The sequence below is a fragment of the Macaca mulatta genome, chromosome 2 (assembly GCF_049350105.2).
Source record: "Macaca mulatta isolate MMU2019108-1 chromosome 2, T2T-MMU8v2.0, whole genome shotgun sequence".
In the NCBI taxonomy this organism is placed as follows: Eukaryota; Metazoa; Chordata; class Mammalia; order Primates; family Cercopithecidae; genus Macaca; species Macaca mulatta.
The window spans coordinates 109,156,841-109,172,007 of NC_133407.1; positions in this window are offsets into that span (position 1 = coordinate 109,156,841).

Below are 15,167 nucleotides of genomic sequence, written 5' to 3' on the forward strand. Positions count from 1 at the left end.
GCTCTGTTTCTGGCCACACTTCTGTGAGATATGATAACAACTAATGGGACACAGATGACTTGAATGGCAGCCTTAAAAATAAAAGAAAATGAAAAGACATCTAAGACTTGAAAGCAAAGAAAGCCTAACTTAAAATAATGTAGGGAAATACTAACATAAATGTTTAAACTTGTACTTCACCAGTATATACTGGTAAAAACTCAGGGCTTCCCGAGCCTCTGAGTAAGGTTACAAAATGATTTTAATATTCCATGTCCTTTTGCCTATATGCCTACATCCAAAGGACAACTGTGTCAACTGAGTAACCCAAGTGGATTTTCTGTGAATTGATGCCTATGTTGTCTGAAGTAACTAATTTCAGTAAACACCACAAAGTGGGAGTCCTTTCTAAAGGAACAAGAGGAATGGAACAAAGAGGCATTTTTCAGGTCAGAGGGAACAGATGCAGAAATGAGCTTGTTCAGAAAACATTGTGGCTTCTCACCACGACCACTCAGCTGATCCCCCGCATTAAGGAAGATTCAGCCACGTGCTATGAAAACAAGGGGCTCAGAGAGCAGTGAGGAATCCTTCCTTCCTTTTTGTTGGTCTTGGCTGAATTTATTCCTTCACCTCAAATACTTTTGCTGGGAACAAGCAATCAAGACCAACTAGAAGGCATAATCTGGTGGAGAAAAACAGATGGAGCACTGTGAAAATATTTTCAAGGGTCAGGGTACACCTGGGGCCATGCTGTCTCAATTAGTGACCCCCTAAGGAATTTCACTGTGTCCTGCTGCGCTGTTTTGTACTTGCTCTTTTCATTTCATAACAGGAGAAGCCCTGTGAATCTCACTCTGCCAGAAAACACACATGCTTTGTTTCACAAGCTTGGCGGTTTAAATTATATTTGATTTCTTTCCCCCCTCAATACTCCAAATGTGGCCTAGGGATGGGCAGCGTCGGCATTGCCAGGGCACTTGTGGGAAATGCAGACTCTCAGGCCCCTCCCAGACCTCTAAAATCAGAACCTAGTTTTAAAAAGCACCCCAAGGGATTTGCAGGCAGGTTAATGTCTCAGGAGCACACAGGCTTTTTAACCCTGGCTGCACATCAGGATCATCCATATGGAGCTTTAAAATACAGATGCATGAGACTCCCTGAAAAACCGAGCTTGGCAGAGGAGTCTCTTGAATGTTTGGCTTCTAGAAGCTTCCATGGTGGCTGATGTGGAATACCTTTCTCCAGAAGAGGAAGGTCCCTACCAACACTGCCCTGCCACTCATTAACATTTCTAGATCTTCTCCCCTCTGGCTCCCCTCCAGTTTCCATATCCCCAATGTCCCTTGTTTAAGGTCCACCTCTGCCTGCTCTTTCCCACTGTTAAAATTTCTCTTCTAAAATACATTCAGAGTCAACAGGAAAAGGTCTTAAAGATAATTTGTCATAGATACCACAACAATTTCTTCTCATGAACTTGAGGAGCCCAAAATCTTTTCCCTGCTTGCCAAGGTGCTATATTGTCTGAAAATAGCTCAACTGCTTGGGAATGGTTTTGCAAAATCAATTCCCTACTGCATTACAGGGAATTAAGTGCTCCTAAAACTTCCCTTCTGACTTTGTTTCCATTTCCTAATATACGGCCTACCCAGAATGATGTGTTATCATTGTCTGTCACATTTTGTTTCATTTATGCTGTACTTTTTTGGCGGGGGGGCACGGAGTCTCGCTCTGTCACCCAGGCTGGAGTGTACTGGTGTGATCTCAGTTCACTGCAACCTCCGCCTCCTGGGTTCAAGCAATTTTCTGGCCTCAGCCTCCTGAGTAGCTGGCATTACAAGCACATGCCATCACGACTGGCTATTTTTTTGTATTTTTCAGAAGAGACAGGGTTTCACCATGTTGGCCAGGCTCATCTCAAACTCCTGACCTCAGGTGATCCATCTGCCTCAGTCTCCCAAAATGCTAGGATTACAGGTGTGAGTCACCGTGCCTGGCCTATGCCGTACTTTTTGTGTTATAATACAGCATATATGGCATAGAGCATACTATGGAAAATAAATACACGTATAAATGATAATTACAAGACAAGTGCTCTTGTAGCCATCACCCAGGTGGTTGAGGCTTGGTATAGTGTGTGGCCAGTTTTCATAAATATTCTGTATTTGCACAAAGAGAAAAAAAATTGGATGCTGCAGTTTGTTTTATTTATTAGGCCAAATCTGCTACTGTATTGTTCCTATCTTCTGTATCCTTATGATGATTTTGTGTCTGTGTGTTCCATCGATCACTGAGAGAAGTGTTAAAATCTTCCATTATGATTGTGGATTTGTCTATTTTCTTTTAATTGTGTCAATTTTTACTTTATAGAATCTGAAGCCATTAAGGACAAACTTTAAATTGTTGTATCTTCTTGGAGGGTTAAAATTTTAATCATATGGAGTGACTCTATCTCTAGCAGTGTTAAATTCTCTCTTTGGATAATTCAGATTGTTGTGTGTTTTCTGCATGCACAATTATATCATCTGTGAATGAGTTTTTTTTTCTTTTTTTTTCTGGCCTCATGCTTTGGTTTAGGCCTCTACCACTATATATACCTGTCATTGCTCCAAAGTCTCCCTGTCACTGAAGCCTTAGTGATAGCCCTATGTAAAATGTCAACTACCACCCCAACATTTTTTTCTCTCTTTCCTTCTTCATCGTATCCCTTGGGCACTATTTGGCATGTTGGCATGTTATATGTGTTTCTTGTTTATCAAGCCCGATTTGCTCATCTATTTAAGAGAGTTATTGAGTCTATGTGCCAGACCCTGTTCTGGGTATGGGGGATGCAGCAATAAACAAGACAACCGCAGATCTCAGCTCCCTTGAAGGATACATTCTGGTGGTAAGGCAGAAAAAAGTCAAACACCATGCTTCTACTTCAGTAAGGCCTGTCTTGACCACCATATTTTAAGAAAAACATCCCTTCTCTTGATTTTACTTTCCTTTCTACCTACCTTATGCCCCCCTCTTGTTTTTTTCTTTTTGCTTTGCTCTGTTTTATAGCCCAGCCCATCAAGAGATGTTGATGCTTACTTTTGTCTCCAAGTTTCTCTGGTTACTTCTCAGTCACCTCAGCTAGGCCCCTCAGCAGTCCAACGAAACTGTCTTGTCAAGGACACCAGTGAACCCCCACGTAGCTAAATCCAACAGTCAGCTGTCCTTTTCCTGGACCTGCCAGCTGCATGCCACCCAGGTAATGATTCCTTCCTGCTGATGTAATTTCCCCAGCCAGCATCCAGGGAGACGCTCTCTTGGTCTTCCTTCCTCTCACTGGCTCCAGCTGTTCTATCTCTTTTGCTGATGTCTCCTATTCCCTGATTCCTTGGGGTTGGAGCACCCTAGGGCGTCTCACTGACACTGCCCTCCTTGGTGTGCCTACCTCTTTAATGGTTTAAAAACCCTCTCCACCGATAACTCCCAATGTTGTATCTCTAGTCCAGACCACGCTTCAGAGGTCTAGATTTGTATGTCTGGTGCCTCCCAACATCCCCATTTGGGAGCCTGAGAGCCATTTCATGCTTGTCTAAAAGAGGATTTCTGGCCAGATGCAGTGGCTCACGCCTGTAATTCCAGCACTTTGGGAGGCCAAGGCAGGCGAATCACCTGAGGTCAGGAGTTCGAAACCAGCCTGGCCAACTTGACAAAACCCCGGCGCTACTAAAAATACAAAAATTAGCTGGGCATGGTGGCAGGCACCTGTAATCCCAGCTATTAGGGAGGTTGAGGCAGGATAATCACTTGAACCCAGGACGAGAAAGTTGCAGTGAGCCAAAATCGTGCCATTGCACTCCAGCCCAGGCGACAGAGCAAGACTGTCTCAAAAAATAAAAAAAATAAAAAAAATAAATTTCTGATCTTTGCCCACTTCCCTTCCCAAAGCCAGCTCCTTATCTCTGTTGATACCAAGCCTAGCCTAGCAGTTGCTCAGCCCCAAACCCTTGAAGTCATCCGTGAGTCCTATCTCTCATCTCCTTTCAATCTGTGCTGAAAGTCTATTAGTTTTCCCTTCAAAATATATCTAGAACCTAACTCTCTGACACTGCTGATGGGAGTGTAAATTGGAAACCTGGAAAATTTGGGGGGCAGTGTCTACTAATATTGAACATTCATATATGCTGTGATCCAGCAATGACACTCCTAGATGTACATACCTACATCAAAAGATCCACACTAGACGTTTATATTAGCATTCTTTGTATTAGCCACAGACTAGCAAAACCCCAAATGTCCAGCAACAGTATAATGGATAAATTATGGAATATTGCCACTATATAGCAATGACAACAAAAAAACAATTGCTACATGCAACAATAGGGATGACACTCACAAGCAGTGTTGAAAGAAGCTGGACACAACAGAGTCTATGCTGTATGATTTCACGTACATAAAGTTCAAAAAGGAAGTCAGGAGAGTGGTTACCTTTGGAAGGGGATGGTGCCTGGGGCCAGCACAGGAGGCCTCTAGGGGTGTAGATAACGAGTGATTCTTCATCTGGGTACTTTAGATAGTGTTTACTTTGTGCAAATTCTTTGAGCTGTAGGCTTATGATTTGTGCACTTTGTGTATGTAACTTTTACTTAAATTGAAAAAGAAATCCAGCTTCATCCACCCTTATCACTTTTTTTCTTTTTGACAGAGCTTTGCTCTTGTTGCCCAGGCTGGAGTGCAATGGCACCATCTTGGCTCACCGCAACCTCTGCTTCCCGGGTTCAAGAGATTCTCCTGCCTCAGCCTCCCAAGTAGGTGGGATCACAGGCATGTGCCACCATGCCTGGCTAATTTTGCATTTTTAGTAGAGACAGGGTTTCACCATGTTGGTCAGGCTGGTCTCGAACTCCCGACGTCAGGTGATCGGCTCCCTGCTTGGCCTCCCAAAGGGCTGGGATTACAGGCATGAGCCACCATGCCTGGCGTACCCTTATCACTTCTATATTTCTACCTTGGTCTAGGCCTCTACCATCTTTCACCTGGAAGACTACTATTTTTTTTTTTTTTTTTTTTTTGAGACGGAGTCTCGCTCTGTTGCCAGGCTGGAGTGCAGTGGCATGATCTCGGGTCACTGCAACCTCCGCCTCCCAGGTTCCAGCAATTCTCCTGTCTCAGCCTCCTGAGTGTCTGGGACTATAGGTGTCCACCACCACACCCAGCTAATTTTTTATCTTTAGTAGAGACGGGGTTTTACCATGTTGGCCAGGATGGTCTCGATCTCTTGACCTCGTGATCTGCCTGCCTGGGCCTCCCAAAGTGCTGGGATAACAGGTGTGAGCCACCTCGCCGAGCTGACTACTAATACATTCAGTCACCTCTTCACCCCTGCTCACAATCTAGCCCAAGGATAGTCTTTTTTTTTTTTTTTTTTTTGACAGGGTCTCACTTTGTCACGCAGGCTGGAATGCAGTGGCATTATCATGGCTTACTGCAGCCTCCACCTCCCTGGGTCAAGCGATCCTCCCACCTCAGCCTCCTGAGTAGCTGGGACTACAGGCATGTACCACCTGGCAAATTTTTAAATTTTTTGTAGAGATGAGGTTTTGCCATCTTGCCTAGGCTGGTCTCAAACTGAACTCAAGTGATCTGCTCACCTGGGCCTCCCAAAGTGCTAGGATTACAGGTATGCACCATTGCACCCGGCCAACATTCTATTCTTAATGCAACCACAGAGTGGTCCTTTTTAAATAGCGTCGGGTTTTATCATTCCAAGGCTTACAACCCTGCAATGGCTTCTCATATCCTTTGCTCAGTGTCTCTTCAATGAGGTCTATCCTGACCACCCTGCTGTAAGGGAAGCTGCATCCAGCAACCCTCCAGCACTCTTGATCCTCCTTGTTCTACTCTATTATTATTATTACCATAGCACTTCCTTCTTCTAACATATTATAGGGGTTTAAAAGGTAGCCCCCCAAAAGATACATCTACCCAGAACCTATGACCATGACTTCATTTGGAAAAAGGGTCTTTGCAGATGTAATTAAGTCAGGGCCTTGAGATGAGATTATCCTGGATTAGGATGGGCACTAAATCCAATGACAAGTGTCTTGAAGAGAAGATGGAAGGTGACCTGAAGACAGAGGCAGAGACTGAAGTGATGTGTCTATAAGCCAAGGAATGGCGAGGACGGCCAGCAGCCACCAGAAGATATGAGAGGCATGGACTGCATCTCCCTCAGAGCCTCTAGAAGGAACCAGCTCCACCAGCACCTGCATTTAGGACTTCTGGCCTCCAGAACTGCGAGGGAGTAAATTTCTGTTGTTTTAAGCTACCAGGTTTATGGTAATTTGTTACAGTAGTCCTAGGAAACTAATACGTATACTGCATAATTTATTTATTATTTATTATTTTCTGTTTGCTGTCACTGTAAGCTCCTTGAGGGTATAAATTATGATTCTGTTCACAATGTATTTCAAATACCAGTGCTCGACACACAGTAGGCATTCAAACTTAAAAATAATTGATTCTACTGATAAAGTTAATAAATATTGATTAAAGTAGTCTAAGATTTCGTTGGATAAACGAACTGTGACATATCTATACACTAGAAGGTACTACTCAACAATAAAAGGAATGAATTATGATATATACACCAATATGGATGAATCTTTTTTTTTTTTTTGAAATGGAGTTTCACTCTTGTTGCCCAGGCTGGAGTGCAGTGGTGCAACCTCTGCTCACCACAACCGCCGCCTCCCAGGTTCAAGCAATGCTCCTGCCTTGGCCTCCTGAGCAGCTGGGATTACAGGCATGCACCACTATGCCCAGCTAATTTTGTATTTTTAGTAGAGACAGGGTTTCTCCATGTTGGTCAGACTGGTCTCGAACTCCTGACCGTAGGTGATCAGTCCGCCTTGGCCTCCCAAAGTGCTGGGATTACAGGCGTGAGCCACCACACCCGGCCAATATGGATGAATCTTAGATACATTTTGCTAAGTGAAGGAAGCCAGATATTAAAGAGAATATACTGTATGATTTCATCATGTGAATTCTAGAAAAGGCACATCGAAGCTGTCAGCAGAAAAAGCAGTTTGGTGGTTGCTCAGGGACCAACCACGGTCAGGGCGCCTGGCTACAAAGGGACATGAAAGGACTTGGTGAAGTGATGAAAAGTGTCCTCTATTCTGATTGTGGTGGTGGTTCCAGGGCTATCTATATGTGCCAAAACTCTTCAAACTGTACCTTTAAAAGGGGTGCATGTTATTGTAAATTATACCTCAAAAAGGTGATAAAATAAGGTGATATTGCATTTATTTAGAATGCAATAATTGTCTAAAGCAAATACCCAGTACTGACTCTGGAGCAGGCCTAAAGATGTCAGAGTCAAAAAGTATATGGCAAGAAGGTACAGTAGAAGGAAGCTGAAGATATAACCTCAACAACAGAAAAGAGATAGCTGCTGATTACTGAGAGCTCTCCCAAGGATGTACGCACGAGAAGACACCATTAGTACAGCCCACGCTGTAGACCACGCAGTGACATCTCCCTTGCTGCATCAAGCCCCTGGAATACAAACCAGCAGCTTCTGTCATCAAAGAAAACCTCTGCTGGAGAGGCACGAGGACAGCCTGAGCCCAGGAGTTCGATACCTGCCTGGGCAATACAGTGAGATCCCATTCTCCACAAAAAGGAAAAAGAAGAAAGAAAATCTCTGTGGGGTAAACAGAGCAGCTGTCCTGGGGGATGCTGGTAGTTGTTTGTTATCCCCACCCACCTCACTATCTCCCTGTTCTTTCCTTCAAGATAGGCTTAATTCTGATGACAGATCACTGATTTCATTTATGAAGTGGAGTAAACACTGCTTAAAGTATTCAAAGGTTTCACTGAATATGATCAGGATCAAGCTCTTTAAAAAAGTTAATCAGTTATTGGTTCAGAAATACTGCTGGTGGCTTTCAAATAACAGATGTTTTATAAGAAAGAGAAAGAAATTCCAGACTAGTCTCTCTTGTGAAGACTGATGTAAAAACCTTCAATAATTTATCAGCTAACTGGAACTAGAAAGATATAAAAAGGATAGTATGTCATCACTGTCTTAGAACAGGACCCTTGTAAATTATACCTCAAAATAAGGGGGAGCAGACTCTGAGGCCAAGATTGTGTGCAGGATGTCGATCAGGAGGGAGCCTTGAGGCCAACAGGTGTAAAGGAAGTGAAGGCAGCAGGACTGGGCAGGCCAGGTGGCATGGCTGTCAGCCCCGTGGGGAGCTCTGAGGATGAGCCACACTTTGACACTGTCCCACACTGGGGTGACAGAGTTATGTCTCCATTGATTGTTATTGGAGGCAGCCACCTTGAAAGGGAGCATAAACTTGGGCAGGGTGGTTGTCTTCAGCTGGGCAGTGCTCAAATGGTAGACAGTGAAGGGCCAGCTGCTAGCAGGTCTTCCAGGGGCTGGGGCCATAGTCCTTTATTCCTGAATGGAGATTAGGAATAATCTGCACACAGTGGCAGCCAATGCAAGGCCAAGTCAGATGGTAATGATACGATGAGCTGCTTTTAGTTTCAGGCACTTGATTACTGACATAGACAGGGAAAGGAAGTGGGTAAGCCAAAGTGCCAGGTTCCTGGGTCCTTCTCTCATAGTCCAAAAAGGACAACACCTACTCAAAAGGGGCAGGATGACTGCAGCAGGAGTTGTGGGATACTTTGTTGCTGGTGAGCCAAGCCTAGACTGCAGTTAAGTGGTTTTGCATTCTGCAGGTCTATTCTGAGCTCTTCAGAGTCTCATCAAAACCTTCACAGGAAAGACAGGGAGGCAAGAGGAGCTGGCCTCAGGGCAACTCCTCACAAGCCTCCCATCCTCTCTGTTCTGGGAGAATCACGAGGCATTTTGCCAAGAACTAGGTTATTAATAACTGTGGCTCAACCCCTGCCCGTACAGCATCTGGGCCAGGGTGGAACCGTCCTCTACAGCACCTGCCGTAACAACCAAGTGGAGCATGTTTCAGGCCTCTAAGGATAGTTTAACAGTAAGAAATTAAATATCATTCACAACATTAACAGAAAAAAGAGAAAAATTATATCATCTCAATAGATGCAGAAAAGGCATCCTCCAAAATTCAACACTCATTTATAGTTAAAGCTTTTCTAGCAAACTACAAATAGAAAAGAATTTCCTTAATTTGACACTGAATATAGCAAGCATTATTCTTTTTTTTTTGTTTTTTTGTTTTGTTTTCTGAGAAGTCTTGCTCTGTTGCCCTGGCTGGAGTGCAGTGGTGCGATCTCGGCTCATTGCAACCTCTACCTCCCAGGTTCAAGCTATTCTCCTGCCTCAGCCTCCTGAGTAGCTGGGACTACAGGCATGCACCACCACACCTGGCTAATTTTTTGTATTTTTAGTAGAGATGGAGTTTTAACATGTTGAGCAGGCTGGTCTTGAACTCCTGACCTCAGGTGATCTGCCCATCTGGTCCTCTCGAAGTGCTGGGATTATAGGTGTGAGCCATCATGCCTAGCCTGCAAGCATTATTCTTATTGGTGAAATAGTTAAAGTGTTCTCCCTGAGACTGGGAATGAAGCGAAGATGCTATCATTTCTATTCAACATTGGACTAGAGGTCCTAGCCAGTGCAATAAGGCAAGAGAAATAAATAAAAGGCACACAATCTCACTTATCCAAAATTATTTACCTGGAAACCCTAACTATCTGAAACAAAGCTGGTAACCTGGAAGACTAACGTTCTCTTATAAAGCAATCTAAAAAGGTCTTGGTGGAGCAAAGATGTCACAAAGCCTATGCTCTCCACACAGAGTCCCTTAAGCCCTCATCCGGAGGCTAAGTATAATCCTAAGAAATGGCTCCATTTATTTTCCAAGCCCACCTTGGAAAATGGTAACAGAGATTGGAAAACCAAACAAAACCAGTGTTAGCTACTAGTCTAAAAGGAAAGAACATGCATAAACCATAAAAGGCAGACGCAGCAGTTTAAAAAAACAGTGCTTATAAACCACGGACTAAAGGGGCAAACAGCTCCATACCTCAGCAGTCCTGAGGGCACTGCAGTACAGGACAATAACTGACACTTGTAATAATGACTTTGAGTCATCAGGAAAAGATAAGATTATGCTTATGACTCACTGCTTAAGAAGGCAGGAAATTATATTTTGTATTAAAAGTTTTTAATGTTTGATTTTAAAGAAGTTTGGGTTATTTACATGGAGAAATTTTACTGTTAGGAAATTATAGGTAATATCTGATTTCTTTTACAACCTACCCACCAAGGTTTTTCATGGCTTAAGCAGTACTTGGCCAGGAAACAGAAGTTCAATTTCACAAGTGTTTGGATTGAGCACCTGTGATACTTGAGTCACAATGACGGGCTCTGCTCCAGGCACTCAGTCCAGGGATTTTTTTTTTTTTTTTTTTTTTTCCAGAGTTGTTACTATTTAAAGGCAGCTGTGGCTTGGCCACGTGAGCATACTGGGCTGAAAATGCTGATCAGGGTTTGTAATTTCTTCTAAGTTGAGTTGACCCTTTGATGAGTAGTATCGAAAGCATGCAAATATTCATTGCATTTGCTCTTCTATCTTCTTAGTTCACTGTGGGATGAGATGCTATTGATGTCACACCCAATTCCCCTTATCCCAGCCTGGAATGTGGCCTGCAGAAGGTTCTCTGTGTCTCTTCACCTGAAGCCCTTTCTTGGCTATGGAAGCATGTTCAGCCTAGGTCCAACAAGTAGTTAACATCTCAGGGGTAACCCTCATCTTGATAACTGAAGGCCTGGTGGATGCATTCCCAGCTTCCTCACTTCTCAGTGGGATTCAGTGCGGTGGTCCACAGTGCTAACCTGCTCATTAACACACTTTTTATCTGCTTTCTTCCCTTTCCTGTTTCATGCCTCCGTACCCTCACCCCACTCTCTGGGATCACCTCCCCACTTCAACCAAGAACCGTGCCTCAGGGATTTGCTTTTGGGGAAGCTGAAATAAAACATCTGGTGCCAGAAATGGCCCTAGAAAGTAGTCTCAGGATGAGACACTGGACTTGATGCTAGCCAGATGACAACAGGATCCCACTGCTGGTAGTAAGTGTAGTGGTGATAAGCCCTGTCACACTACTGGGTCAGTTACCTACACTCTCACCTGGGTATGGACTGGAATGAAAGAAGAGAAGACAGGCTCTGATTAGCCAATTATTACCTGAAGAGATGCCCTGACAACTAGAAAGCTCCCAGGTCTCTATTTAAAAGAACCCACATCTCCTATGTGCAGAAGCCAGAATGTACTGAGAATCCGACCCATAATTGGATTACAATGGTGGTGCACATACAAAGGAGACCAAATTCACATGCCCAGAAAGGCTCCTTTGCTTAAGTCAGGGCCCTGATTGGGAAGGAGTGTGACTCTGAGATATGTGGGGCCCATTTGGGCAAATGCCCTCAACAACCTTGATACCCCAGATTCTTCTGAACCCTTGGGTCTAGCAGAAGTGGTTCACTCCCTTTTGCTAGAGGAGAGTAGCCTCCTATCACCTGGAAGCCATTCCAAGTCCTCTCTTGAAAGGAGACTGGCAAGATAACCTTGGTCTTCCTCAAGATCTGTCCCTACTTCCACTCCAGTAAACAGGGCTGAATACCAACATGCCCTATGCAGAGAAATATTATCCTGCTTTGAGAAGAAATGGATTATTCCCCCAAAAGAACAGAACCTGGACTGGCAGAAACTGGAAGAACATGTATGGTTATGGATCTTGAGGATGCTGGCCTAGTGGGAAGTAGAAAAGAAGTTGGATAAGGAAGAGTTTATTGACATAGAGACAGGCTTCTGTGACTCAGGATTTGGCATGTAAGAACACATGGAGCCAGTCCTAATACACTGCTGCAATGGGCCTTGGTGCTTGAGGATGATGGTATGCCAAAAACGAGGTGGAGATTCCACAAATGCTTAACAAGAGTGCTGAGGAGGGGTCAGAAGGCTCAGAGGGATGGCATGCTAGAATGGATATAAGGCAAGAGAGCCCACCCATGGGCAGGGGTATTCCCTTCACTGAAACAATGAAGACTGCACTGGTAAGGGGACATTAGCATTGTTGAGAAGCTCAGTGGTGGCTGTCTTCTGTTGGCTAGAATGGACAATAGACGATCCTGGCACGTAACTGGGCTTCCTATCATAGGAAGGAAGGATTCCAGAACAAAAAAACTAATGTCTGCACTCAGACTTTAGAGGAATAAAATGAATACAGTAACCTAATGGGCTGCAAGGCCAGAACAACAACCAGGGAGCCAAGGACAAGTGGCTAAGAGATTATGGCGCTCCTAGAGGTGAGATGAATGGGCAGTCAATGAAGTTACTGTTATAAAATCAAGCCAACTAACCAAACAGCTGATGAGTAAAAGACTGATGTCAGCCACCACAGTGGAAAATCCTGATCTCTTATAGTTACCAGATCCAGTCAGTTCTCAGTTCCAGAGCCCATGGATTGAAGGAGAGGCTGGGTGTCCTGAGGAGGAGCCCTGGAGCACTATAGCAATCTTACACAATACACACTCTCTCAAATCTTTCCCAAAGAGCCCCATGGCCATTTCTCAGAGTAACTGTACACTGAGAAAGTAGAATATACACATCTTTCAAGAACTACTGAACACAGGGCCTGAGTGATATACCCAGAGGATCTAAAGCACCATCAGAGCCCTCATGTTAGAGTGGGACATATAGGATAGGCAATCTATAAATTTCTGACCCAAGGCCATCTCAGGGTAGATCCAATAGGCCTGTGGGTCAATCCCCTGATCTCCCTTGCTTCTGAGAGGATAAATGGGATGAGTGTACTTAACTGAGAGACCCCAAAATTGGTTTCTTGACCTGAGGGATAAGAGCCATAATGGTAGAAAAGGCTTATTTAATGATCCAAAATGCTCTCTCCATCCCACCCCCTCCCCACTCCTGGTCAAAATCAGAGGCAACACCATATCCCAGGAGTATTGACAGTGGTCCCCACAATATCCCATTTAATGGCTCCTGCAAAGCAAAACAGAGCAAAACACAGATAGATGGTGGAAGATGACAGTGGACTAACAGAAACCAAGAATTGGCAGAAGTAGCTCCAATGGCAGCTGCTGTGCTGGATGTAGTATCCCTTCAAGTCAGCACTTGTATGAGGCTGGAGATCTGGTTAATGAATTCTTTTAAATCCCCTTCAGAAAAGAGAATCAAGAACAGGTTGAATTCACCTGGGTCAGATAACACAGTGTACATTCACGGTTTTGCTCCAGGAGCATATAAACCCTCCTGCTCTGTTACAGAACAGTCCAAAGAAGTCCTTGATCATCGTGACATTCTGCAGAACATCATCCTGGTCCAATACTTTGATGACAAAATGTTAGCTGGACTTGGTGAACAGGAATGAACTGGCAAATAATCTGAGTGTTCCTTATGACACATGCACCAGAGAGAAGGAAGTAATTCCTACAAAAATTCAGAGGCCAGACGTCCAGCAATCTAGGGAATACTGGGACATCCTGCCAAGTCAAGAACCAGTTACTGCATTTTGTACCTTCTACTACTAAGAGAGGCAAGCACTAGGGAGTATTATCTGGATTCTGAAGTCAGCATGTACAACACTTAGGAATATTGCTCTGACCATTTCTTGGGTCACTCAGAAGGCTGCAAGTTTTGAGTACACAGTCAGGAGGGCTTTGTACCTCTCTATGGTTCAGGCTGTAGTGTAGGGGTACCTCTTAGTGATATGTGGGGTAACAATAAATGGGACATTTCACAACTACAGCAGGACAGGGGCAAAATGATCAGACATCTAAGAAAGGAAAGTCTAGGTCATCTCATGAGGCCAGCCATGCTGACCGGCAAAAGTGCTGGTTGAGGGTGAGAGGAATCTAGAATAAGTAGAAGAGGGAGATAATAAATGTTAATTATGGCTTCAGGACCAATACGCAACACAGAAGACTACAGCCTGTCCCACTAACCTTTTAGTTGATGTTTTCCTTTTTGTATTCTTTGTTTTAAAAATATTGTGACCTGCCATTATCCTCGAGAGAAAGTGAACTTAACATGGGACACCAGGTGGTATAGTAGAGCGGGGTGGATGACTGGAGATGCTGGTGGTTACTTCAACATATCCCTTTCATTTATTCCCAGAGGTTTTCTTTTTTTTTAAATTGAGATATAACTCACATATAAAACTTATCATTTTAAAGTATACAATTCAGTGATCTTTAGCACAGTCGCAAAGTTGTACATCTATTACCACTATCTAATTCCAGAACATTTCATCCCCTCAAAATGAAATGCAGGACCCATTAACAGTCACTCCCCATCTACTCCCGAGTTTGCAAGCAGACAGTTCCCATGCTTGGCTTCTGGAGTCTCTGCCTGAGAGCATTCTCTGGTTATGAGGGTGAACTTGGTCCACATCCAGGCAGGCTGGACATCACAAGGAATTAATACCTCAGAATCGACCCTCAACCAGTGAGGGATGGAAAGTGGTGGATAATATTCCCAGCTACTTTGTCCTTCAGTGCAATAATTCAGAGATGTTTTCCATACCGTGTCTCAGAGGGTCCCCAGCAGGATTGGGTCTCAGTTGTCCATGGTGGTGACTCTTTCGATCTGTCTCAGTTCCTCAGTCTTCTGCAGGATTTCCTGAAATCACTTACCAAATAAACTACCTGCACCCAAATCCTTAGGAAAACCTACCTAAGATTCTTTTCAAGAAGACTATCATGAGGTCTTTGTCAAGCACCTTGCCGAAATTCTGACATACTATATACCTCTCATGCTTTTAAAAAGACAAATGAGGCCAGGTGTGGTGGCTCACGCCTGTAATCCCAGCACTTTGGGAGGCTGAAGTGGGCAGATCACGAGGTTAGGAGATTGAGACCATCCTGGCTAACAAGGTGAAACCCCGTCTCTACTAAAAATACAAAAAAATTAGCTGGGCGTGGTGGCGGGTGCCTGTAGTCCCAGCTACTCGGGTGGCTGAGGCAGGAGAATGGCTTGAACCCGGGAGGTGAAGCTTGTAGTGAGCCGAGATCACGCCACTGCACTCGAGCCTGGGCAACAGAGCAAGACGCTGTCTCAAAAAAAAAAAAAAAAAAGACAAATTAGTTTAGTCTGCCATATGTGATTTTTTTTTTTTTGGAGACAGGGTCTCACTCTGTCACCCAAGCCTGGAGTGTAGTGATGTGATCATAT